Genomic DNA, 27,467 nt, shown 5'->3' on the forward strand with positions numbered 1-27,467 from the left:
AGGCATGATGGCATCCTTGGAGGTTAAGCCTTTAAATCCTGTTCTACTATTTTAATAATTTCATTGACTTAACCTTTATATACATGAAGTGTATAATTTCCTCAAAGAATACTTTGCTGCTCTGTGCTTGCTGAAAGAATGCTTCAGGTTAGAAATTCAGTCTGTGATCTGTCAGGTGATGATACAAAAGGTTTAACTTAAACACAAACACTAGGTCACAGAGGGACAGGATCCAGATGGTTTCGTATTTGGTTACACCATCCTCCATCTCCCTGGCATTTCTATCCTTTCTTTTCTTTTCTGCCATCTGTCAATGAATCTGAATGAGGAACTTAATCACATATGCTATCAACAGGTTAGTTTTTTTTTTTTCCACCTCTCTTTCATGGGGTGGTAATCAAAGAGTATATTATAAAACACTATCTAGTTTTACGTTGTACTCAATGTTTTCTCCAGAGCTGAGCAGTTTAAGACTAAGGTTAGGCCGTTAGTAATTCCAGTATTTGAGGCAAATGAATCAAATTTTATATTTGATCTAATTTAATGAATATAGTATATTTTCTTTCCAATTCTTTGTTCTTTCTATTCTTCCCATTCTTTCTATTCTATGGTGAATAGTGTATTTGATAATTAATTGGTTATAATTTATTATTACTAAAATGTAGGTTTTGTTATTAATTATAGTAATAATACATTATAACTTATTATAGTAAATTACCATATTTTTTGGAAATTGAACATTTTAAATTAACCAACACAAGAAATTAACAACCGTATATAAAGTGTCTTAATCAATGAACCTTGGTGTCAGAATCACAGTTAAGTACTAGCTGTGTGGTCTCAGGCGCATAGCTTAATCTTTATAAGCCTCGTCTGTAAAGGCAATATAGGACTGTGTAACTTGTGGGGTTATTGTAGGATTAATGAGGTAGATATATACAGCATTTAGCAGGGTGCTTGAGACTCAATAAGTGCTCAATAAATGATAATAGTTTTCATTTTTTGTATTTGAATAGTTTTCATTAATAGTATTTAGTGGTCAAACTATCTTTGACCGCTAAAGTAAAGAGATAAAATAATGAAATGGAGTTTTAAAACAACCACTACTCTATTTTTAAATGTGATTCTCAGGTGGTTTTATAAAAACTATTTTTATTATAGAGAGATACAGCTCCATGAATACAATTATTATCACCTGCCCAAAGTTAGCCACTGCTTAGCTCATGTGTCTTGGGTGGAAGGCTGCATATTACTTTTCTATTGTGCTTTCTACCAAGTCCATTGAACTTATATCAACAACTTGGAACAGACTTCAGTAAACTGCAGCCTACAGACCAAATCCAGGCCCATCTGTTTTTGTGTGGTCTGAGAGCTAGGAATGGTTTATATATTTTTAAATAGTATGGAAATTTTTTTACAGAATAATACTTTGTGACATAGGAAAAATTTTTTTCCTTTTTCAGTTTTATTAGGTAGAATTATTACAGTTCGACTGCACATACACATTATATTGCATGTAAATACACATAGACAGTATACTGCATTTTTTTTTAGTTTACATATATGTACTGATTATTGTTTCTAAGAACAGATTAGAGCTTTAGGTTTTTAAACTTACATAGTTATCAAAGGAATAAATTATATGAAATTCAGTTTTTAGTGCCCATAAATAAAGTTTTATTGGAACACAGCCACTTGCATTTATTTACATGTTACCTACAACAGCTTTTGACCAGCAGAGTTGAGTACTTGTGACAAAGACTGCATGACCTGCAAGGCCTAAAATATTATCTAGCCCTTGACAGAAAAATTGTGTTAACCCCTGACTTCAAATAAAAAAATGTATTTATGGATGAGGCTTTCAGAATCCAGCCCTCTCAATTTAAAGATCATATTTTAGTTTAGTAGGGCTGCCATAACAAAGTACCAGAAACTGGGTGCCTCGACACAACAGAAATTGATTGTCTTAAAGTTCTGGAGACTAGAAATCTCAAATCAACGTGTGGGCAGGGTCATGCTCTCTCTGAAACCTGTAGAGGAATCCTTCTTTGTCTCTTCCTTGCTACTAGTGGTTTGCTAGCAGTCTTTGGCATTCCTTGGCTTGCACCCACATAAATTCAGTCCCTTGTCACATGGCATTCTCCCTGTGTCTCTGTCTTCAATGACATCAGTTATATTGAATCATAACCTACTCCAGTATGACTTCATCTTAACTAATCCCATTTGCAAGAGCCCTATTTCTAAATATTTTGAGGTACTGAGGGTTAGGATTTCAACATATCTTTTTGTTTTTGCAGGGTAGGTTGGTTAGGGAGACACAATTCAACATGTAACCGTCAGGAAACTGGATTCCAAAAATATGAAGAAATTCACCCAAAGTCACAAAGAAAGTTAGTGGCAGAACCAAGACAAGACTTTGAATTCATACAGACTTGAACCAGAACCTGGAAAGCTTGATTTCTACTTAATGAATAATCTTTCCACTACACTATATGGGTTCAAAGTGAATTAATCTCCTGTATCTAATGTATGTGCAATACAGAACTTTTTTGAGTCCCTTTTAGGACATATATATTTAAGCATTAATAATGAAACATGCTAATTAAAGTTATGGACTATTTTTTAACACCTTTATTATGGTCTGATTCCTGTACAGTAAATTACACATATTTCAGAAGTACAATCTGATGAATTTTGATAGATACATACACCAATAAAACCACCACCCCAATCAAGATAGCTAACATTTCCATCACTCCCTGAGTTATGGACTATCATTGGCTAAAATCCCCAGTACTAAAATTAATTGTTTATTTATTTATACCAGGAGAGAATGAGTGTGATGAGTTATTTTCTTTCTATTTCATTTGCAGGCTAATCATTCTAGAAAACAGGATAATGTGTATTCATAATCCACATTATGTGGTAACACCTTAGTATTCTGCTGAACTGTCAAAGTTTATATTCTTATTCAGAAGTGACATGCATATAAAACAACACTAAGGACGAAAAATCAGTAATGTAAATAATGATTTGTTACGTTATTTTAAAAATAACGTTAACTGCTAGCTATATAATTTTTTTCTTTTCCCAATGGCTATCACTTTTATCAGCTATAAAATCTGAAGCCTAAAGTTGTTTTTCTCAGAGCTACTCTAAAAGTAGTGTTTTTAGGTGGATTCTCACCTTCCCATAGTTCTGTCAATAGTTGTATGCAAAGAGTTAATAGAATTTCTCAGTGTTAAAATATCATTAAAATATGGAGTAGAGAAAAAAGAATCCTATTAGAGCTAAAAGTAATAGGAATGCAGCAAATAAAGAAATATATTGGTGTCAACACAGGACAGGAAGTTTTTTTTACCAGACCTTGTTTACCTGTAAATACCAACTATTCTTCAGAATATTTTTCAAATAGTATCTGATGCTTATGTTATAGGGAAGCCAGGGCATTTCAGACTAAAGAAAGCCACCCATGCGATTTAGCAGTGCTGTTCTCTTGAGCTGAACCGAGGCTCTTTGGTTTAATGTTTTGGAAGATACTGCCACCTCCATCAGCCAGCAATAAGGCAATTAGGTACATGGCTCAGTCACCCTAGGGATAAATAGCCCCACATGAACCTGCAGCTGTAACATTTGGACACTCAAAACCTACAGTATCTTAAACTTAAATTATTATACTTTGAAGGAAAAAACTGACAGTAGCTTTGTTACTGCACAGAAAGTTCCAAGTTTACTGGGTCATGGGGTAATTAATTGCTATAACATGTGCCTTTGAAGTAGTTGGAAGAAAGGAAAAATTACCCCATTTGACTGATAGAAAAACTGAGACATGAACAGCTAACTTGCTTGTGGTTACCCAGGGAATAGTTGGCTGAGATGCCAGGATTCCTGACTCCAAATTCATTGCTGTAACCACCAGACTGAAACCAGCCGCCAAAGGCTATAATTTGGTCTTGAGGCCGTGGCCATAGTTTAGAACCACAATAGTGAGGGAAACACACTTTAAGGAGAGCCTTGAAAATCTTTCAAGGGAATTATGCCTCTTTATCTATGTTGATTATGAAAAGATTAGAATAAATGAGAGTTTTGGCTCCACCACATTTGTGGTTTTGGGTTAGGCTGGGGCCCCTTTTAGGAAACTGGGAAAGTATGCCTTATCCTTGGGCCCAAATTTTTAAACCAATTGTATTGCATTTTATAATGCACGAATCAATGTGTTAACATTATGCTTTTTATTTGGCAGAAGTCATAACATGTGTTGCCATGGATATAGCAAGATGGGCCAGAGAGGAGCGGATTGGAGACTAGGAAACTGAGAGAGCACACTTCTTGGGACCACACGGTGATTTGGAACGGCCCTGAGGTAGGTAATCTGAATGGGCATAGACTTTGCATTGAGGAAACCTTCCGTGTCTTCAGGAGTTGCAGCAGACCGTGTTCTGACTGTGGGTACCAGGCTGAAATTCTGAAAGACAAGTCTCAGGCATTATGGAGGTTGGGCTGTTCATCTTTGGGGTTGAGGCTCAAAGAGTAGGTTTCAATGTCAACATTCAAGCTATTTTTGAAAGAGTAAAGCAATACTCTTACTCCTTTAGAATGGGGTATTAGGTAATAATAATCATTACATCAATATCAATAGTAGCTATATTATATCTACTCTTTGTTGAGCTTTTGTGGGATGGTTGTTATGCTAGCTTTTTATATTTGTTACCTTATTCATTCCTAGCTAAAACCCTGCAATATAGGTTTTGTTTTTTATATTTTATAAATGTGGAAATTGAGACTCAGAGAGGGGCTAACTGACTTGCCCAAAGTCACAAGGATACAATAGGACGGAGAAGGATTTGAATTCAAGACTTCAATCCCCCAACTCATGCTTTTTGTTCATCCTTACTGGAGTAGGGGGCATGTCAGCACCTCAGTCCGTAGGCAGAAGGTGAGAGCTCAGTTAGCAGATCCGGGAAGCAAGGCTGACAGAGGCACTGGGCAAACTCTCAATATGTTTTTTTAAGAACAAGTTTGGTTCTAGAGATTAGGCTTTGGCTGTGTTTTCAAGCAGGAGTGGAACAGCTCTAGAGTAGGAAACTGAGGTTGCTAAACAGGGCCTTCCCCATTTGTGAGTGTTCTTCCCCATAACGGCAGCTCTTCCTCACTCATTAGTGGTTCTGCACACAGACTTTGAAGTCATGCAGATTTAATTTCAAATCTTGTTTCAGACCCTTACTAGCTGCGTGGTCAGGGGTAATTCACTTAACTTCTCTGAGCCCTAATTTCCTCATCTTCAGGGCTGGCATCTCACAGGATTATTGTGAAGAGTCAATGAAGTCTTGTGTACAAGTATACAATGAAGTCTTGTGACAGGTTGTCAGCGTCCTCAATGCTACATTACATTAGTTACATTAATTACTTTAGAATCATCTAGAGGGCTGTGAAACCCCTGATGGCTGGGCACATTTCAGGTCACTTAAATCAGAATCTCTAGGCATGGAACTCCAGAAAGTGGTATTTTTTTTTCCAAAACTCCCCATGTGATTTCAGTGTACAGCCAAGGTTAGACACCAACATGTGAATGCTGAATAATATTTTTCTCTTCTTTAGTTGAAAAGTAGTTTTCTTCCTTAGTCTAGCAAAGAATTGGAGAAATTTCTGAGTGAAAATAACTATAGCTAAGCTAAATATTAACTCTGAGTGTTTTCCTACTTATAAAGGGCGAACTAACTTTTCATATTTACTTTCTCAGAAGTTCAAAGTTACTACATTTCCTTCATTTTATTAGGTTTCCAGTTTAGCTATTAATTTGAACAGTGAATGGGAATGAAAAATCAAGGGCATGTTTTTAAGGATAGGCATATACCTCTAAGACAGATCATCTGTTTCACCCCTGCCCTGAAACCCCACCCAACCCACATACATTTCCCCACTTTGGGAGGGCCTTGTGTTGCGGGGTGGCAGTGTCTGAGACTAAGTTGTGTCTGAAACCCATCTCTGGCATTTGGGAGGCCAGAGGACATGACAACCTGAGGCCTGGGTCAGGGACTGGCTCCCAGTGGGAGGGCAGTGTAGAGCTGCCTTTCTGGGATAGAGGATTGTGGGGACAACCGGTGGGAAGTTTGGAGGCCAATGCCTGCAGGGGCACTGAGAATTCAGAATTTAGAGCCAAAGGCAAATCCTGAGTCCACTGAGCAGGAGTGGAACTGTAAATGAGGGAGAACTGAATGGAAACTGGGCTGAATCAGGAGCAGACTGGAAACCAGAAAAGAGATTGCTGAATGATTGTCTCAAGCACCATTGCATATACACTGCTCAAATGTGGGTGTCTAACTGGTTTAATGGTCAAGGTGCGTGTGTCATAAAAACATATATACCATGATCCTTAAGTCCGTCAATGACCAATAATTTTTGAAAAGTGTCAGTTGGCCTAGAAATAGTTGGCATAACTCATAGAACATACTAGTTGTTTAAAAAGTGGAGAATAGAGTGACAGTAGCATGACTGTCCATCCTGGTTTGACAGGTATAACTTAATTATAAATAGGGCTCCCCCTTCTTCTCAAAGTTGTCCTGATATGGCAAAAAAAAAATTTTATAGCCCCCTCTGTATAAAAGTCTTGGAGTTCTATATACTTCTAAACTAGAACTGGCCACAACAACTATATCTATAGACTTAATTAGAATTGTAAAAATTAGTGTCTGACCACCTGTGAGGATAAAGGTATAAATTATTTACCAAATTCATTCCTTACTTTGATGGAGCAGTTGTTCCACAAGTTGAAAGTTCTTTATAACCAGTTTTTTATTGACCATTTGTTCTTTTCATATGAATTTTAGCATCACTTTGTTGAATTCCTAGAAGCAACTTTGAGATTTTGATTGAAATTGTATTGAATTTAAGGAACAATTTTGGGGAAAGAATTGATATGTTAATGATTTGGGGGTCTTTCTAACCAGAAGTTTAGTATATCCATATTTTTATTAGATCATAGTGTCTTTCAATAAAGCTTTATGATTTACCCAGAAAGACTTTGCATGTCTTTTGAGAAGTAGTAAAGAATAGGGGCTTTGAGTTTGGAATCTGGCACCAGACTGCCTGGGTTTGAATCCTGTCATTTGCAAGCTGTGTAAACTTATGTCACCTCCCTGTGCCTCAGTTTCTTCACCTTTAAAATGTGGGTATAATTATGCTCATTTCAAAGGGCTATTGTAAATAGAAAATGAATTAATATGTAAAACATGTAGTAACAGGTCTGGGAAATAGTAGGAAACATAAGCATTTGCTGCTAGTATTCCTGAGTTACTTCTTTTTGTAATTACATTTTATATAATATTGACTTTAAACTTAATTCTGTTGTGGTCAGATACCATTTATTAGAAATTTCCTGAGAATTGCTCTATGGCCTACATTTGGTCAGTTTTCATAAATATTCCATGAGTTCTTCAGAAGAATGTATATTCTTAAGTTATTAGGTACAGATTTCTTTATATGTTAATTAAATTGAATTTATGAATTATATTGTTCAAATCTTCTATGTTAATACATTTAAAGTCTGTGGGTTTCACTAGATTAGTGGATGAAATTGAGTTAGTAATGTAGAAGATCTCTAAATAGTTTAAAATTTTCACAATGCCTACTGGAAATTATGTATATAAAACAACCGTGAGGTTTCTCAGCTTAAATAAAGCATAAGGTTCCTTTGCTTTTTACTGGGATTAGATCAAGTCCTTATGTTCAGAGTAGCAGTTATTTATACTTCTGATTTTTAAAAATAAAATTATTGCACAACAAAATGCTGCTGTATTTCTACTAGTTTTTTGTTTTTTTAATCTCTTTGACCTATCAAGAATTGAGAGAGGTGTGCTGAAATCTCACACTATAAGAAGGGATTTGTCCATTTCTCTCTATGGTTCTATCGACTTTTGATTTATATCATTTGAAGCTATTTTATTACTTACATGCAATTTTAGAATTGTTATATTATCCTGGGGAGTTGAAACTTTTGTTGTTATATTGGGACATTCTCTATCCATAAGAATGGTTTTTTGTCTCAAAGTCTATCTCATCTGTATTATTATAGCTATCCCAACTCCTTTTGATTAGTATTTGCTTGGTTAGTTTTCCCTATCATTTTATTTCCCACTGTTTCATGTACTTAGGTATGTTTTTGGTGTACCATTTGTGAACAAAATGTAGTTGGATTTTATTTTTCATCTAGTCCGATACCTTTATTTTTATCTGGCAAGTTTAATACAATTATGCTTTCTGTGATTACTGATATATCTGGGCTTTTTTTTTTTTAACCATCAGACTTTGTTCCTTCTATTTGATTCATATTTTCTTTGCTTCTTCCATTTATCTTCCTGCCTTTTGGGGTTGATGGACTATTTTGTTTGTCTTTTTATTCCATTTTCTTCCCTTTGTTTATTTGAAAGCTTTTCATTTTACTTCTGTTGTTTTAGTGATCACCCTTGAAATTAGGAAATAAGCTTAAAGAAGTCAGTAATCAATGCCTTTGTCTCTCTCTGGAAGAATACACACATCCTTAACATATTTAATTCTAATCACTCTCTCATCTTCAGTGTTTCTGTCTTTTTTAAGCCATCAAAACTGAATTATTACTATTTCATGCAGATAATGTTTTTTAGCTTTACCTCTGTGTTTAAACATTTCTGTGCTCACTTTTCTTCATGTGTAGGCTGTATTTTCTTTCTTGGGATCATTTTCCCTCTTTCTAACAATCATCCTTTAGAAATTTCTTTAGTAAAGATCTTTTAGTGATGATTTCAACTTTTGTTTGCCAAAAATGTCTTTGTTTTTTTGCCTTTGTGCTTAAAAGACAGTTGTTCCAAGGATGTAAGTTGGCAGTTATTTTCTGCCAGCACTTTGAAAATATTATTTCACTGTTTTCTGGCTTCTCTTATTGCATTGGAGAATCTCCCTGTAATTTGTGGATCATTTTTTCCTGTTGCTTTTAAGATTTTCCCTTTGTCTTTGGTGTTCTGTAGCTTCACTAAAATGTATTTAGTTGTGGATTTCTTTTTATTTATTTTTCTTGGCATGTGTCGTGCTTCTGGTGTCTGTGAACATGTGTTTCCTCAATGCTGGAAAATTCTGAGCCTTTATCTTGGATGTGGCCTTTCTCTTTTGTCTCTTTCTGGGGTTTGGTGCAGTACAGCTCTGCAGGTATGGATATCTACCAAGCACTTTCAATGAAGTTCCTATATTGTTAGAAATATTTTAGAGACAACCACGATAATGCAACCAAGCACATCTACCAGGCTTCCGCTGGATAGTATAGCCCCTTTGTGCAAATTAGGAAAAAAAGCCCCCTTCAGGAGGATTTGATTTAGTGAGCAGAAAACATCGCCTGTGGGAGCAGGGCTCAGGGTGGGTTTTGCTCACTTGTTGGGCCCTTAGCTGTGTTCTTTTAACCAATCACAGCACCTCTGTGGTGGCTGGATACAGGGTCAGGATCAGAGGCACAGAGAGGGAGCCCAAAAGGGTTACGGAACAATAGGGAAATCTTCTTGCTATGCATGAAGGAAAGACAGCTGATGACAAGGCAATCTCTTCAACAACAGTTGCACACAGAAACTCTGCCACATTTTGTGGCTTACCTTCTAATACGGAGATAAGTTATGTGCCCTTTCTCCTAGGAATTGCATAGTTCTTGTGTGTGGATTTAACCTTTGTTTCTTTTTGTCTGTGTTCTTTCTCAGATTTTTATATGTGCTCATACAAAAACAAATTATTTGGACATTTTTACTATTGGAAGCATCCATATGATTTAACCATTTCATTAGTAAAGAAATGAAAAGAGTGTACATTAGAGATGTTCCCCACTTTTTCACTATATAAAATATATACACCAACCATTCCTGATTACCCAAATGGGTGCTTAGATACTGACCAAATCCAGAGAGAAGAAAGGCATTGAGATTTATACTTAACCATTTTTATTGAGTGCTCACTCTGTGCCCGGGACTGGGCTGGCTCCAACCATTGCACTATAAGGGTACATAAGGGAATATCAGCAAGATGCTAACATGGTAACTCCTGGGTCCTGAAGCCGGGAGAGATGCAGGCCATTGAATCACACATGCCATCCTCTGGTTTCACTTGGGATTCATCAACCTAAATAACCTAATTGAGTGTCATAATTGATTTGGGAGACTCATTTCCTTCCCTGGAAATCATTAAAGGTGGCCACGGCTTGCTTGAAGCAGCACTTTCTCTAATAGAATCCCCTGGACTCCTTCATGAAGAAAAAAGACCCCATCAGCAGGTGGCTGCTCAGCCCTGCTGGCGCAAGGCCTGCCCAGACCTGCCCTCTCCACAAAGGCAGCCAGTAGCTCCTCAGGCCTCCCCACTGGGCGCCTTTCAGAGTAGACAAAAAGGGCATATTGCCATTCCTAATGGAGGCAGCCACCCTGGGCAAAGGGCTGGCCACTAGCATCCTCTTGGCCATCACCCCAATTAGCGAGACACACTCCTTACCACTAAAGAATTTTCAGCAGGAAACTCTTTTGTGAGTGGCTTGACTTCTCCCCTGTGTGAAATACTTAGAGATTGTGACTTCTTTTTCGAAGCCAATGTTAAATTCCTAATTAAATCTTTACCTTTGAGGTTTTCCAGCCAACTGAGAAAACCCACTAGAGCTGGCCCTAAAGAATTTGCAATTCCTTCTGTTTGATTTTACCAGTGAGAGGTGAAGCTGGGAGCAGCCACCCTGCTCCCAGACACCTTTGGAGTCACAAGAGATGGTTCTCCTGTTCCTATTTTTAATCCTGTTCTATTTAGGATGGAAATAGCCTGAACCAAAATATGAAAGAGTGGCATCAAATCCTGATAAAGATGCTAAAGTTTAGGATCACAAGTTGAAAGATATTGGAGATTTAGTTTTATGACGTTCATTCATCTCTGTAGGTACTCTATTCTTAAGCATGCATCTCTGTCTGCAGTGGAAATTTCCATTTGAAATACACCCCCCACTGGTATAAGCCACCTCCAATTTAGAATCATCTCCACAGTGTTGAGATAGCCTCAAGTCTATAAATGGCAATTCTAAAATCATCTAAGAAAAAATGTCCAGGTCATTGGTGAAATAGGAAGGCTGCTCTCACTTGCTCCTTGGTTTAACCATTCTCACTGTTCTTCCATATTCTTGCATGCATCCAACTTAAATTTTATTGCTGCCATTTAAATTTCTTGTCTCTGTGGAGATGAATAACAGATATTTCATATTTCTCAGGGCTTAAAGACAATATTTCTTTAGGGTGTATAATAACAATTTTATATTGTAGACTGCATATTTTTATAGTCATAGCTACTGCCCAAATTATAAATTGGCTCAACTTATAAATAAGCCTAATATCTATATCTATATCTATCTTTTTATATTTAACACATTTTTATAATGTGCACTCTTCAGCTGGGCTACATCAGCCCCAGTAGTTGAAGAGCACACTGGTTAACAGTGCTAGAGTGTGGCATTCTTATGCATCCATTTTCCACTTACAGATTTTATGGGATTCAGAGGTTATTTTTCCCACTTGACCTTATATCACTAACTAAATAAATATAGATGATTTTTGATTTACAGAGATAGATTTCTAAACACTGATCCTGCATTTAGATGAAAGAATACGACTATATTTTACTGGGTCTAAACAGACTCTTGAGGACTAAAGAAAAATAGTATAATTTATCATGGAATCTGCTTAAATGCAAAAATTAATTAGGGCAGGATGGACGTGGGGATTACATTGTCATGCTGGGATTTGGATGGTTGGTGACAGATCAGGTGGACCAGGGAGGCCATGATAGGTTGAAGGTTGATGTGTTTGATATATCAGAGGCTGCAGGAAGGAATTCAGCTGAAGCAGCGATGATCAGACAAGGGCTAAGTCAAGCTTGGAGAGATGAGCCAAGCTTGGAGGGAAGAATGCTAAGGAATGAGGGACTAAGAACTCTAAGAATGTAGCAATGGGGGTCTCTGGCTAAGAGATTGGGAAATAGTGGCCAGTTGCCATTGTCTGCACAATATTAAGTAACCATGCTGAGGTGTTCCTTTACAAATATAGGGCTTTCTTCCTCAACTGCACTCTCATAATTGTCCTGCAAATGACTTACTCTTGTGTAGTTAGCTTCTAACTAGATGTGAAGGTTTACAACTCTCTTCTCGTCTCCCTCCCAATCATACTCCCTCCTCTGGGACAATAGCCTAGCTTCCAAATTTATAGACATACAGATACCATCAAGTGTAATTTTTCCCCACAAACATATCTCTGTCTTTTCTCATTGCTCCTTCATTCCTTTCTGTTTCAGAAGATAAATAAGGGACTATATTGTAAATTGGTTAGGAGGAGGGGGACTGGGTTCCCATCTTGTCTGGCATGGTGACCTCAGAAAGATTGGTAACCTGTCTCAGTATCCTCATCTGTAATGCAGAGTTAGTAATGGTATTGGTTTCATAGTTAGGGGGAGGAATAAATGAGAAAGTGAATGCTTAGCACTGTACCTAGCATATCACACGTACTCAGTCCATATGGACTGCTATCAACGCTACGTACGACGCCTCCTTTCTAAGGCGAATTTCAACTGCCCTCCTGATGCCATTCTCATTCCCTTTTCTGGGTCCTGGTCACAAAAGTCACTGCTCTTCTACATCTCCTCCCATCCTCAACTGAAATGTCACCTCCTCTGGGATGCCATCCTGCCTGTCAAAATAAATTACATTTATTTGTTAGTGTATCTGTCTCCTCTGTTATAATGTGAACTCAGGTATAGATAATCATTTCTATAGACCCTGATACTTATTTAGGTGCTTAATTTGTAAATAAGTCAGATTTAGGGAGCAGTCAGGTTTCCTCCCTTTTTTCTGTTAGGAATCTGCCTCCTGTATTAAAAAGCCAGATATGATAATAACTCCCGTTATTGTTTTATTCTGTGTTTTGAGAGGCAGTGTGCCATAATGGTCAGCACATGGAGCCCTTGAGCCCTGCTTGGGACTCATGGCCCTGCCATTTACCAGCCACGTAACTTTGGTTAAGTGACTGTTTAAGCCTCTGGTGTTCCTCCATTTGTTCTTATGTATAGAGGAGCTAATTACAATACCCACCACCATAGGGTTGTTGTATTAAATCAGATAATGCACAGAAAGCATGCAACCCATTGCTTGGCACATTAGCCATTTCTATCATTATTTTTATTAGAATTGAGGAAATCTCCAAAACCATGGTACTATAGCTGCTAGAAAATCCACCTGAATCATGCTTGTATATCAACACTAATGGTGCTGTCAAAATTACAGAAAGAGTGGAAATAAAAAGAGAAAGGGGGAAACATATTTATTCTGTTCACAGACTCTTTTCAATGCATGCTTGAGTGAACATCTGTATGAGTATGTGTGTTTTAAGTTTAATTCATACAATTAACTTTTCATTTCGCATTTCAAACAATTGGAGTACAAAGGGGAAAAAAACTACACTTCTTTTGGGAAATGCAGCTTAAGATAAAAAAGAAAGTTTTTTCTAAGATAGCTTAGATTTCACTGGATATTTTAAATGGTATCATACATAGAATCTATTATGCTTGCAAAGTTTGAAAAATTAATACTTAATTACCATAAAATTGAAATGACCCAAATAATGGATTGGGTTATTTATGTACCATCTGCTCTGAAATGGTTGGTTAAAGATAAAATTTTCCCTCTTCTCTTTTGTGTTGGTGATTATTTTTTTGTGATTTTCCTCCATTTTTAGCAAAAAGAGAAGATATTTCATCATGTTCTGAAGCTAGTTTACCAAAATATATGCAACATGTATAGAATACATAGAATTTTTAACCTTAATATGGAGTTAGCTCATAAAAATGAATAAGAAAAATACAAATGCTCTCATACAACAAATGGGTAACAGACATGAACAGGAAATTCATACTACAAGAAATACAAATGGCCAGTAAACAATGAAGTAACAAATATTATTTTAACATAAAAAGCTTATTTGACTCAAATATGCATTCTACCATGAAATTGTTTATGATTCAATTGTATGGAAAACAAACCTGCAGATTAAGAGAGATATTATGTCTTTTCAGACAACTTTATTATGTCAATTTTACATGTTGTCCAAAACCTATGAAATAAAAAGATATGGGAAGCGATATGAAATAGAATAAAAAGTAGAAATATGTTAAATATTCAAACATGAGGCCCATCTGCTCTGCTCTGAAGTCCCTGGATAGAATAATTTTTAGCTTCTTCCCACACTGGGTTTGGTAAAACTTTTTACCACACCTTTTTGCATCCTAAAACCCTTTGTCATCTTGTTCTTCATCAGCCCTGTAGGTTGAAGTTTCTTTTTCAGTCTTGATGATCACACGTGCCATTACCCATGAACAAAGACTTTGGCGTCCACTATGACCTGGTCCTTGACTATGTCTATGGTTCTTTCTCTCAAGTCCACCTAATATGAATTGCATTTGATAGTGTGGATATTCCAGAAAGCTCTCCTCAGTTGTTTTATTATACTTATTTTAAGTAATAATAGTTTATCTTTGGAAAATATCATCTGCCACTTTAATAAGATGGGAAATCATATATATATATAATATTTTAAATAGAAATCTTAAAGGAAGAGCCTAACACCTTTTCCAGTGTGGAATTTTAAGTTCTCTTAATCCCTAATTTATTACCACTCTGGCCACAGAGGTGACATTTCCTATGAGGTTTGGGAAATTTATGGCAATACTAATAAAAACCAGTTCTTGACTTGCCACCCACATGCTGTTTGAAGCTGTTCTTCTGGAGGAGTTGGAGACTGTGGCATCTTAGATTCCTGACTTTGTTGTTATTCATCCCACCCACCCTTAATTTTTCTCCATGAGTAACTGCTTTCCTCTCAGTCCTAGTAACCCAGAGGCACAGAAGTCCAAAGGCAACAGTCAAATGGAAACATAAATCCCAGACCCTCACACCTGAACACACCATAGGCAAACTTACTGCCAGACTAAATCTGGGAAGCAGTTGCTATCAAATTGCATGGATGAGACTAAGCTTATACCAAAAAAAAAAAAAAAAAAAAAAAAGGGTCACTGCCTAAAAAGTAGGAATAAAAAGAGGGAAATGTATATATTTTGTAGCTGTCAGGCCAGTTTTTTGCATGGTGAGAATACTGGATTTTATCTGTAGCTCTGCTTGTGTGAGTGGTATAAGTTCTTCCACTTGCTTTTTTCAATTAGAAGCTAATGCTTCTCGTTGGAATTCTAAGCAATGCCTTTCAGAGACAGAGCAACCCTACAAAGTTGTTTGGTTATTTGTAATCTGTCTGTCTTCAGATTTCTAAATCTTTCTAATCTTTCATGTTAAAGCTGCTGGACCTCAGTCTCTCCAAATGACTTTGCCTCCTAGCATTGGCTTCGTATGACTGAGTCAGATGAAGGATCCACTGTCAAGCTATCTCCCCGACTGCCTGGAGAGCATGCCTGGGAGGCTAGAAACAGTTGCCCGTCAGTGATGAGAACCTTTTTTCTCATCAACTTGGCACCAGTGTAACACTCCAGACCAAAGAGGACTTTCTGACATCTGGCTGAAAGAGGATTGTATTGCATCTCATGCAGCAGCTTCCCATCATTTGTTCTGTGGATGCTTAGTTTTGCAAGATGCCCATAGGAGAAAAGATTTTTGTGGTCAAGTCAGTTATGGTAACCTCTGCCTTTGAGCTGTTTATAGATTCACAATGCACATTAGTATGAACATGCTCTGAGACTTCCTGTGTTTAAAAAATAACTCTGTTTAACTTTGTTTTACTTAGTGATTTCCAATCTTGTTTGACCATAGAATCGTTTAGGGGGAAACATTATTAATATTTAATAGAACTGGTGGGCTACAGAAAATACACAGGATATACTGATGGACAGTGTTAGGAGGATGAATCAGCTGTAATGGGAAGAAGGATGGATTTGGAGTCCCAGACCTATGTTCATATCAAATTGCTGTTAACCAAAAAATATATAATAATTTTAAATTTAGATCTCTAGACTTCTCTCAAATTCAGTTTTGAAAAAAAATGAAAATAGTCATACTATCTACTACACAGAGCACTGGTGGGATGAAAAGGAAGCAGTGCTTTAGAGACCATGGGGCTGGTGCAATTGTGGTCAAATCTTGACTCTTCTTGAAGAATGAACACTGGAGCCAAATGACACAATGAAATACAGGGCACGGAGTAATCTACAGAAGGCCTGCTGCTGTCTGATATGCACATACATGCCCTGTGGTGATGGCTTCATGCACGATTGGGACTATTAGCTTACTGATGAGTTGGGTGCACTTGAAAAGGATGCAGGCATTTCTGTGTCACATAGTTGGACTTCTTCAGAGTCGGTCGAGACTGGCCATCTGAAATTCACAAAGGATCAAACTAACTGCTCTCACAACTCTGGACCAGCGGTATTTTCCACTGAAGGTCAGCAAGATCACTGATTGTAGAGGTTTAGTGGCCTTTTTCTTCAGGACAAAAAACACATATCTCTCAGTCACAGCTTTGGCTTGTGATCATTCCCCTCATATAACCATGCAGCTACCACTGACTAGGAGATCTTTTGTTGACGACTGTGGGGCTTTTTTATAGTTAGGGGGAATATTTTCATCTGAATATTTTGTTGTACCTCAAAAAATCATCTTCATTTTCTAACCTCTAGTTTAAATAAAAACACATTAGTTTATGAGCTGTCTCTGTACTAAACTCTCTGTATACATGTAGTGCTTGAGCTGTATATAGTTAACTCCCCAGGAGTCCGTTGCTAGATCTTTCTGCTGAGTTTTCATTCACTTCCACTAACAGCTGCTTTAATTAGAAGTTCTCAAAGAGCCTTACAAATGAGTTATGGTAGATGGAGCTGCTCCACCCAGAGCCTCTTTCCAGTATGTGTGCTTCCCAACATCTGGGAGGGCCGTCAGCAGAGACTTCGGTTCTTAGCATCTTAAGGGTCCATCTCAGTTCCCCACCTCAGGTCACACCCTTCCCGGGATTGTCCACATCCAGTGACTGATCCAGGCAGGGGTGAAAATATTCCTTTGGCCCAATGTGAGATAGCTTTGATGGCCAGTATGTGCTTCAACGCCCAGCCCCGTTGGGTGGGCCAAGGCTTTGTTAGGCCTGAATTACAGTTCTACCTGCCATGGTCTGCAAGATAATTGACCTGCAAAAAAAAATTTGTAGTTTCACCTCTGCTCATTCTTACACCTTTACCTCCTTTCTACAGATACAGATTCCCAAAATCTCAGCTTCTGCTTCTGTGCCAGAGGTTGGCACTTCTTCTTTACACCTCCTAATGTCTATTCAGTGTTTCATAAATAGAGTATTCTCTCTCTAATTTGATTGTAAATTCTTTGTGAGCAAGAAATATAGAGACTTCCACATATATGCCACAATTTCCATTGCTGTGCCATGGACATAGAATATAGCTGTTAAATATATTAGGAATGAAATGATGTGTTTTTTGTTTCTGTTTTTGTTTTTAATGCAGATGAACAGCATGCTTCTCTTTTTGAGAGGCTTCTATACTAAGCAGTGGTCACAAGTTAGGAGAGCCATGTTAGAACTCTGGAAATTCTGTTCAGCTTTTTTAGTGAGTCTCTCAATGTCTACTTACTCTGTGGAAATTTTTAGCCTGTGATTCTCACTCCCTTCCCTTCTTGTTTTCTTTCTGGGTCCAGAGCTAACACTGATGTCCAGAATTCTCCCACCTATATCCTTCCACATTCTTCTATGATAGCTAAAATGATATTTTTCTTTATGAATTGTTATATGCAGCAACATTCTTGACTAATGCATTCAAAAATTGTGAATGCTATTTTCCCCTTAAATAGGCACCTTTAGACAAATAACTACTAAGCATTTTTTCCTGTGAATATGTAAATAGGTTAAAAATGAAGATGCAGCCAGTGTTGTGTGAATATTATTCCAACATTACACTCAAGATCCTTTCAGCACCATTTGCTAACATTTTGTACTCCCAGCCAAAGTGCCAAAAATTGCTCTCTCCTCATGCAATTTTCAAAAATTTTGCTGGCACAAAATGAAGTAAAATCTCTATCTGCAGGAGAGAGCAAACTTCATTTAGTGTGTTTTACAAAGTGCTAAATAGGTTTTCTATTTTGGGAGTAGAGTGGCAGAATGTGTGCTTCCTGCTATCCTGATCAAACATTTGCAATTCTATTCCTGCCCGGATAGCACATTCCAGGTTGTCTTTGGATATGTTAACATAATACTTGTTATTTTATTCAAAAGAAAAGAAAAACAATTGCAATGTTGTGTTCAAGGGATGTGATGTCTGTACCAAAAGGCTATTTTCCCTTGTTTTTAATTTTTTTCCATTATTTAAAATAAAATAGTGGTTATGGTCCCTGTGAAAAGCTTTAGCATTCAACTTGTTTCAAAGTTAGAGTTCTTATTTCCTATTTTCCAATGCATCCTCCAAAAGAGAAAAGTGTCATGGTCTCACTGATGAGAAATTTAGGACCCTGGATCACTAGCATTATTTCAGGTAGTCCAACAAATCTGTGTCTGGCAGAAATCATACATGACTAAATAGTAACTGAATATATTTTCTAGGAAAAAAAAAGTATTTGTCCCATAACATAATAACAACAAAAATAATAATAACTGATATTGATGCATTGTTCAGAGGGTTCCAGGCATTATTCTAAAAACCTGACCAGTATTATCTTATGGAATCCTAACATCCACTCTCTGGGATAGTACTGTTTTTATCCCCATTTTACAGATGAGAAACTAAGAGAGGTTAAGGAAGTTGATGAGCAGATGAGCTGGGATTTAGAATTTGGTTTGACTCCAGACTCTGCATTCTTTATTACTATGCAAAACTGGCTCACAAATGAGGGGGGTGTGCAGTGATAGTACCTTACACCCCTAGGAGAGTTTGCCACTTAATCCTTAAGAAAACTTGACTGAGAAAGCATGGAAACAAAAAATTAGGGGAGGAAGCTGGAGAGCACACAAGAGGTTAAAATATGTGACTTCTTTGTAAATGTCTCCATATATACAGCCTAAAACACATCTGCTAAGAGTATTTGTGCACTTTTCCAGCTTTTCCCAATGCTTTATATGTTGCTTTTGTCAATACCCAGCTATTGCTTGAAAGGAAAGCAAGTTCCTTCAATGCCAGTGAAGGTTGGGGGTTTGACCTAGGCAGTTATTTTTTGGAGAATAATGATGCTAATGAGCACTAGCCTTTTCAGATATCTGCTAATTCACCTTTTCAAAAGCAGTTAACAAAAAGAGGTAAGTTGTGAGGTTCTTAGATGGGGCTCTAGTTGCATCTTTAATCCACAGAGCTGCCTACCAAGTGTGTCTGCCTTTGTGTCCAAGTATCCCACAATGGTGTTGCCTGTAACACTTGGGGTGAGGATGGCAGTGGGGGTAGGAGGGGACAAGCAGTGGTAGTGAGGAGTCTAGAGGCATTCTCTATAGTGCCTAGGATTGTGCCTTGAATATTATTAACAGCCAGTAAGTACTTTGCATATATGGCCCTTGTTTTCAAAAAAGTTTACATTTGTAATTGATGTAAAAAAACTATATTTATAGGAAAAAAAGAAACTCAAGACAGTAGACTTTAAAATAATTAAAATAACGTGTGCCCCAGACAGTAACAACCTCCAATTCAGGGGAAAGAGAAAGATGATTATGGTCAGGGGATTCAGGAGGAACTCTGAACTGAGCTTTTAAGGATGAGTCGGATTTGGATAAGTCTAGAGTAGATGAAAGGTCAGCAAAATTTTTTCTTTAAAAGGCCAGATAGGAAATATTTTATGCTTTGTGGGCCACATGTGGTCTCTGTTGCAGCTACTCAACTCTGCCATTGTAGTACAAAAGCAGCCAGAGACAAATAGGCAAATGAATGGTCTGGGCTATGTTCTAACGAAACTTCACAAAAAGAAACATCAGGCCAGATTTGGCGTGAGGGCTGTAGTTTGCTGACCGCTGGTCTAGACCATGGAGAAAGACATTGTTGGAAAGAAGTATCATCAAATGTATAAGGAGGGAATATATCCTGGGACAGTGAAGAATGGACAAGAGATAATTAATCAGTAAAACATTCTAATGTGTGAAAGAAACCATACGTGATTAAATATTCTCAGAACATATTTTCTTCTTGTGGAAGTTAGGTGTATTGTCATGTCTACCTGTGAAAGATGGCATTCTGCTAGGCTGAGAAGATGCTACTTCTGCACCCTGAGTTCAGACCTTTATCACCTTATGCCTGAACTACTGAAGCAGCTCCCTAGTCCCCCTATTAGCCTCTCATTTCTACCTGCCTCTAATCCAGTCATCCATCCGGAGTGGACCATGTATAAGGCACATCAGACGAGGTTGCTCATCTTAAGCTCATTCAGTGTCTCCATGTGGCCTCAAGATTGAAAAACAAACTTCTGCGCATGGTATATAAACTTAACCTCTCAAATCATGTCAAATCATTTGTAGTTTCTTGTACATGCTCAGGTCTCTCTTTCATGCTCTGCATAAGCTGTTCTCTTTTCTTGGAATGTACTACCTTCCCACTCTGTCCCCAACACCCAACTTGTCCACCTGAAGGGCCCTTAATCATTCTTAAAGACACAGTCCAGCTTCCTCTCCTTGGGGGTACTTCTCAGACCTGCTCTGTCTGAGAGTTGTGCCCTCCCTCCTGCTGTTAGTCTTCTCTGTGCCTGCCTCTAGAGTAGCAGAGATATCCCGTTGTACAGTATTTACCTATCAACCTGTCCATCTTCCCTGCCAGACCTTCAATGCCCTCAGGACAAAACCCCTCACATTTTCAATCTCTGTATTGTCTGCACCTAACATGGTTCTGACAAAGTTTAAGAAATAATAAGAGAATGGAGATAAATCAATTGATTGATCATTGAATGAATGTCAAAACCCTATTGCCTATTTTTGAACACAGGGACAATTCTTTTATATTCTAACATTTGTATGATAAAAGTATAAAGATCACGTTAAGAAAACCAGAAAGAATATGTAGCAGGAAGCCTTAATAGTAGTTATCTTTGGGTGGTAGGATCATGAATTATTATTTTTTTAAATCTAATTGTATTTTCTATGTTAGAAACAAACTTGTTTTATAATAAGAAAAAAGCAATGAAAGATTAAAATGTGTATAAAAACTGTTGGTATCCAGTTAAAAGTGGAATTGAACTGGCTGCCTTGAGGTGGCCTCTTCCAGCTTCCCCCTTGAATACCTATGAAGACACAGAAAAAAATACAATAATAGCAAGACTTATAGAAAATCTATTGACAGGATCTGGGAGCAGTCTCTGGGATCTACCTGGCTGATAGAGCTTGGTTGGATGATCTAACTGTAGATCAGTTTTGTGGACCAATGCTTCCTCAGATGTAAATTATATTAGTTACCTGTTATATGGAATCAAATGGACATTTTAAAAACTAGAAAAGGTAAAAAAAAAAAAAACCCAAAAAACTGGACTTTCTTTTTTTAAGGATAATCCAGCCTTCTCTTTGGTATCATTCCGAAGCTTTGCCTCATTAGACAGAGTCTTGCTCCAGCCAGAAATCTACACCACACAGTTGCTGCTTCTGGAGGCTTCCTGAACACTGTCCAAGCTGCCTTCCACCCTTCCATGTCATATAGAGAAGCGAGCCCCAGGAAACCATGGGCCAGTAAAGGGCTGTGCCCAATGGCTTATTACATTCTAGGAGGTGAAATCACCACAAAGTTGTGGGGGTAGGGACAGAGACTGTTAAAACTTGGGATTGAGTGAACATCATCACCCAGGCTTCCAGCTGAAGATTAAGACATATGCAGTTAACAAGGAAAAAGAGATGAGCAAAAGGCAGTCCTTTATTGTCAAATGTAAGCTCTTTGCTGTTCTTACTTTATTTAAAGATAACTAAGGAAAAAACCAAACAAATGAGAGCCCATGGGAAAATAGTGCAAAGTAAAGGAAAGAAAATGTCATGCTGAGGACCTGGAAGAACAGAAACTGCTTATCACTGAAAATGACCAACTATAAGATCCTGGAAAAAAGTTCAGAAAATTGTTTGGAATTTCTAGTTAAAATCAAGAAAACATAGCCTCTATGAAACAGGAAGTCAAAGTAATAAGGGAAACAGTTTAAGAAAAAAAAAGACAGTGGGATGAGATGGAGAAGTAGGTGATTCTGACAAGAAGTAATTATAAGAACTAAAAATACAATAATAGTAGGACTAAAATCCTCATTACAGAAAAAAATATAATTTGGCATGTTGGAAATAAACTCAGTGATATGAAGGACTAACTTGAGAACCTTTCCTGGAAAGATAAAATAAGATACAGAGGTGAAAATGAAATGAAACAAAAAAAAAAGAAGACAGAAAATAGAGATCCAAACCAAGGAAGAAGCTAGAATAGATGGAGGAAAAAAAGCAATTTTTAAAGACATAACTGACGAAAGTTTTCCTGAGCTGAGACTACTTTGCATATGCCAATTGATATCCTAAACTGAAATCTACATAATTAAAAACTAAAAACTTAACATTCTATAACTCTAGGTAGAAAAAATTTATTCTATGAAGGAATAAAAGATGGGTGTCTTCAACCCTCTCTGAACTCTAGAAGTCAGTGGATCACTATTTAGACTTAGTGCTGTGATGTAGCAGATGCTCTATATGTGTGCTGTACAGTATGGCAGCCACTGGCTTCATGTAGCTATTGAGCCTTTGAAATGTGACTAATGAGCTGAATTTTTAATTTTATTTAATTTTAATTAATTTAATTTCAAATAGCTCTGTGTGGTTAGTGCTTATATATTGGACAGTGCAGATTTAGAGTTTTGAGGTTAAGAGATTGTGACTTAAATTTTTATTCCCACCAAGGCTATCTTTTTCATGTGAAGGAAATAGAAGGACTTTTCTTTCATATTTAGGAACTTAGAAAATGTACCATCAATGAACTTTGAAAAACAGTCTTCAAAGATCTATTTAAAGTTTAATCAAAATAAAGAAAAACTAAGAACTCAATAATAGGGAAGTTTTATTATAAAAAACTTAGTAGTGACCACTGAAAATACAAAATATGTAATGTAAAACCGGAACATTTAAGACAACAATATATGCCTACAACTCCAAATTATGTTAGCAAAAACAGAAAGGGAAAAGGAGGCAGGGGGAGGAGTTGTGCTAAATTCTTGGTTTGTTTATTTGTGGTTTTTTTTTAAGATGCAAGGTACTTTTTAATCAGACAAGAAGAGAAATATGGAATGGTTTCATATATGTACATGTTGAATTTAAAACATAATACATCTATAAAAAAAATTGCAGAAGATAAAAGTAAAGAAATACAGTCTTCTGCACACAGAGGAAACCCCATAGCATTCAATACTTTCATTATTAAACAACAACTAAAATAACTAAGCATTCAACTCAAGAAGTTAGGAAAAGCACAACAAAGCAACTCTAAGAGAAGCTGAAGACAGGAATACTAAAAGGTTAAAGCAAAAATTAATATACCAGAAAATAGAAAGATGGTAGGATGAAAACAAACCTGAGAATAGATTGAGAAAAAAATACTGATAACTAACTCGCTAGCTGGCTTAATCAAAGAAAAAATATAATGAAGTAGCCAGAGTTATGAATAAGAAAGGAAATATATTGGTGGATAAAGGGTAGATTTATTTTTAAGGAAAGAGAGAGCATACTACATTAAAATCTTGAAAAAGCGTTTTAAGAAAAGTATGTTATCAAAATTAATTTGAGGGGGAGGGTATAGCTCAGTGGTAGAGTGTGTTAGCATGCACGAGGCCCTGGGTTCAATCCCCTGAACCTCCATTACAAAATAATAAACAAACAAACAAACAAACAAATAAAACAAAACAAAAAATTAATATAAGAAGAAGTAGAAAACTTGATAACTATAGATAAAAATTTTAAGTTTTTAAAATGTTACCTCAGAAAAGCTAGTCTTGGAAATTTTCAGTGAGTTCTTTCAAACCTTTAAGGAAGACATTACTCTCAGTTCTTTTTAATTGTTTCAGAGCATAAGGGAAAAATGTGAAATTTTAAATTCAGTTTATAAAGACCACATAGGTTTGATATGAAACCTGACAAAAATTGAATAATGGAAAAAAAAACTGGACATCATTCCCACTTCTAAATACAAATGAGAAAACTCAGCAGCAAGAGGGCATGATTAAGTAGGGATACTTTCACGACTGAAAAGCAATTACAAACACTTCCATAGCACTAGTTACAGTTTAAGATCTGTTCATGTATTAACTGAGTTCTCACAAAAATAAATGAGGTGTGTTCCATTATTGTATCCCTTTTACAGACGAGGAAATTAAAGTACAGGAAAAATAAGTAACTTGCCCAAAGTCACAGAATGAGTAAAGGCAAAGCCAGGTGGTCTGGCTACAGAATCACACCCTTACCACAAGCTATATGGCCCTTTTTTGCCAGTATATTATTGGAAGAAACCAAAGCACACATCACAATAGTTGTAGGAAAAGCATGTGATAATATTCAGAATCCATTTCTTACTTAAAAATAAAGTGCTTAAACTAGGAGAGAAGGTTATGTTACTCTTGGTATGATAAAGAAACCTATTTTAAATCAATATTTAACAGCATACTTATTAGGGAGACTAGAGCCATTCACTCTAAAATCATGTACAAGACAAAGATACTCATCATTATTTAATATTGCTACAGTAGTTCCACTGAATGGAAAGGAGCTCTGGACACTAATATTTGGAGGGCAGGCAGAGAGGAGCAAGGCAGCAATGGAAACAGGAAAGATGTAGTTGGTGAGTCTGGAGGAAAACCAGCCAGGCATGGAAGGAGAGAAGAAAGCGTGTCAGGGAGGGATAGTCAACTGTGATAAGTATGGCTAGGAGTTCAAGTAAGGTAAGAACACAATGGTGGTCATTACTTAGGTTGAAAAGAGCAATCTTGGTGAGGTCGGTATGGATTCCTGTTAGAATGAGAGGTGAGGAAGTGGAGAACACTACTTCTGACAACTTTTTCAATGTAAGTAAAGTGTCATTTCAACCATTTCAGTAGGATGGCAGGTCAGATCAGTTGGAAGAACAAGGATTATTTTGTAAATGATTCTGATATGATTTTTAATTTGAGGAAAAATGTAAGTGGTTTGATTACAGTGTTTTAGAAAAAAAGAAAGTAAGCTTCAAAAGGATGACTCTTATCTCTAAGTGTTGGTATAATGGGTATTTTTCTTTTGTAGTATACATTTTTAATTTCAATTTTTTCATAGTATTCTCTTTTCAGTCGAAAGAATTAATGTGTTTTCAGGAAAACCAACCATTTCTAGCAGGCCACTAGGTTCAAAATCTAATTTAATCAATCAATTCAACAGATGTTGGCATTGCATCATGTGCCTACCATCTAGAAAGCTGTGAATTATAAGACCCTTAAGAGTTACAACAAAGGTGGAGCGAGGTGAGTGTCCTAAGTGGAACACAAACACCTAAGAGAAGTCAAGAGAAGAGCTTAGAACTGCCGGTTACTAATCATCCAGAAAAACCGAAAATGGAAGAACTCAACAAAGGGAAGACCATGGTGATTGAATCATTATGGGTGGGAAGGCAGAATCTGTACCTCACTGAGGAACTCTGTGAGAGAAATTCACAGGACATGGTAACCAGCCAGTGGTTACCCAAGAGCTTGTCAGGGCAGTTAATAACAGGAGAAGCCCCAAAGGCTCCCTGTCTTTCCCCTCAGGATTGTTTTTCTCATCAATTCAATAGAGGATAAGCAAGTAGCATGTATAACCCAGGATCTCTAAAGTGTGTGCATATACACATATGTGTCTCTAGTCACCACAGGAGATCATAATCAGCTGTTCCCAGATGGCTCTGGATTCTTTCTGGATCTAATTTCCAGTGCTAAAGTAGCTTGCCCGAGTCTAATGAGAGAAGGGTAAGCTCTGACTAAGTTTAAAGAAATGTGGTTAGTGAAAGAGGCCATGAAACGCAGACTTCAGAATGGGAACCAGGCGGAGACACTATTCCCCTCTGTTTCACAGGGTGGCTGTGATTGCTGTGCATTGTGATTTGTTGGATTAGTCCATTATTCACATTATAGTCTGCCTAGTACTGCATGTTACAAAGGTCAGAAGGATCCAGATTTCTCCATCTGATTCAGTGGAAGATGGAGGTACTTCCTTGCAATTGAGACAAGTACTCTCTGGGTGGGAAGGAAGGGTAAGATGGGGGGGGGAAGTATACAAGCAAGAGATGATTCAAAATTCTACTCCTTTGTGACTCAGAAGCAATGAGTCTAAGGCTATTGTTAGTTACTTTCCCTGGTTCTCCACAGTCCCTAGGCCAGTGCTGTGGAGAAAACCATCTGACTGTGTTGTTTCTATCTGGAAACCATGAGCTCGCCAGGGTGTACTTAGACATGGAAAAGAAGATTTTTAAATTTCAGTGGCATTACTCGCATGTCTTTCTGGCTGTCTCAGTGTGTTCTTCACCCTCACAAAGAGACTGACACATGTTTCCCTTGACCCTGATCAAAAATAGAATGCACTTCTCATTTCAGCTCTCAAACTATTGAATGGTGTGTCCCAAGCTTTTGAGGTCTTCTTCAATTCACAACCTGAAGCTGACACAAGCAAGGTGTCATCTGGGTGCTTTTAGTATGTTTATATCCTTAGAACTTTCATTATATGATTTTCTTTTGCGATGTTTCTCATTGCTGGCAAGTCATGTTTTCCTGTTTATATTTCCCTCTATTTAACTTTATTTTGATGCCAATGGGTTACGTACGTGATTGTATTTTCTGTTTAATTTCAGGATGTTGGGCTCTTAGCAAAGCGTAGTGAGGAGCCCAGTTCACTCTTAGTTCAAGTGCTGGATAATGTGCTTCTGCATAAGATGAAAGGGATGCCTCTCCTATGGCTGCCCTCAGTCTAGTTGTTTTGCCTGCAGACCAGCTGGGCATGGGCTCATGGCCCCTGTTTGAACTGAGCACTCCCTTCCTTTCCCTGGCTCTCATCTCCTTCCCTCTTATCACCCTAATTCTTACTCTACCTTCCGATGTGTACCTCTGGCTGTCTCTGTTTTCTGGGTTTACTCAGACTTTGTTCGACTCAATAGCCTTCATTTTCCCTATCTACCCTCATACTCCATGAGCTTCCAAGGAGAATGGGAAGCTCATCAACTTACTTCTTCTCTAGCAACTTGGTCACAGAGACCATGACTCATAGCTACCAGTGAAAAGCAAATTAGCACACACTGCCTACACTTGGTGCCTGGCCTGACCATCTCATCATTTGCTAATTTTAAATATCCTCATATGGCATTGGTTCCACACTCAGTTTCTAATGAGCTCTACTTGGCCACATTTCTCCAGTCTACCTGTTTCAAGATAATTTGTGATCAAGACTTTTCTTAGCATCTTACAGAGAAGGCCAAAGCCAAAAATTCATACT

At 37.3% G+C, this 27,467-nt stretch overlaps 1 long non-coding RNA gene across 1 annotated transcript in view; it reads left to right on the forward strand.

Annotated features, from left to right (window-relative positions):
• Positions 1–4,194: 4,194 nt before the first annotated feature.
• Positions 4,195–27,467, forward strand: part of LOC123613763 (uncharacterized) — a 173,070-nt gene continuing 149,797 nt past the window's right edge. The window contains exon 1 of the long non-coding RNA XR_006721190.2: positions 4,195–4,363. This is a non-coding gene — a long non-coding RNA (uncharacterized LOC123613763). The remainder of the gene's footprint in view (positions 4,364–27,467) is intronic.

Source organism: Camelus bactrianus, chromosome 7, assembly GCF_048773025.1.
Source record: "Camelus bactrianus isolate YW-2024 breed Bactrian camel chromosome 7, ASM4877302v1, whole genome shotgun sequence".
Taxonomy (NCBI): domain Eukaryota; kingdom Metazoa; phylum Chordata; class Mammalia; order Artiodactyla; family Camelidae; genus Camelus; species Camelus bactrianus.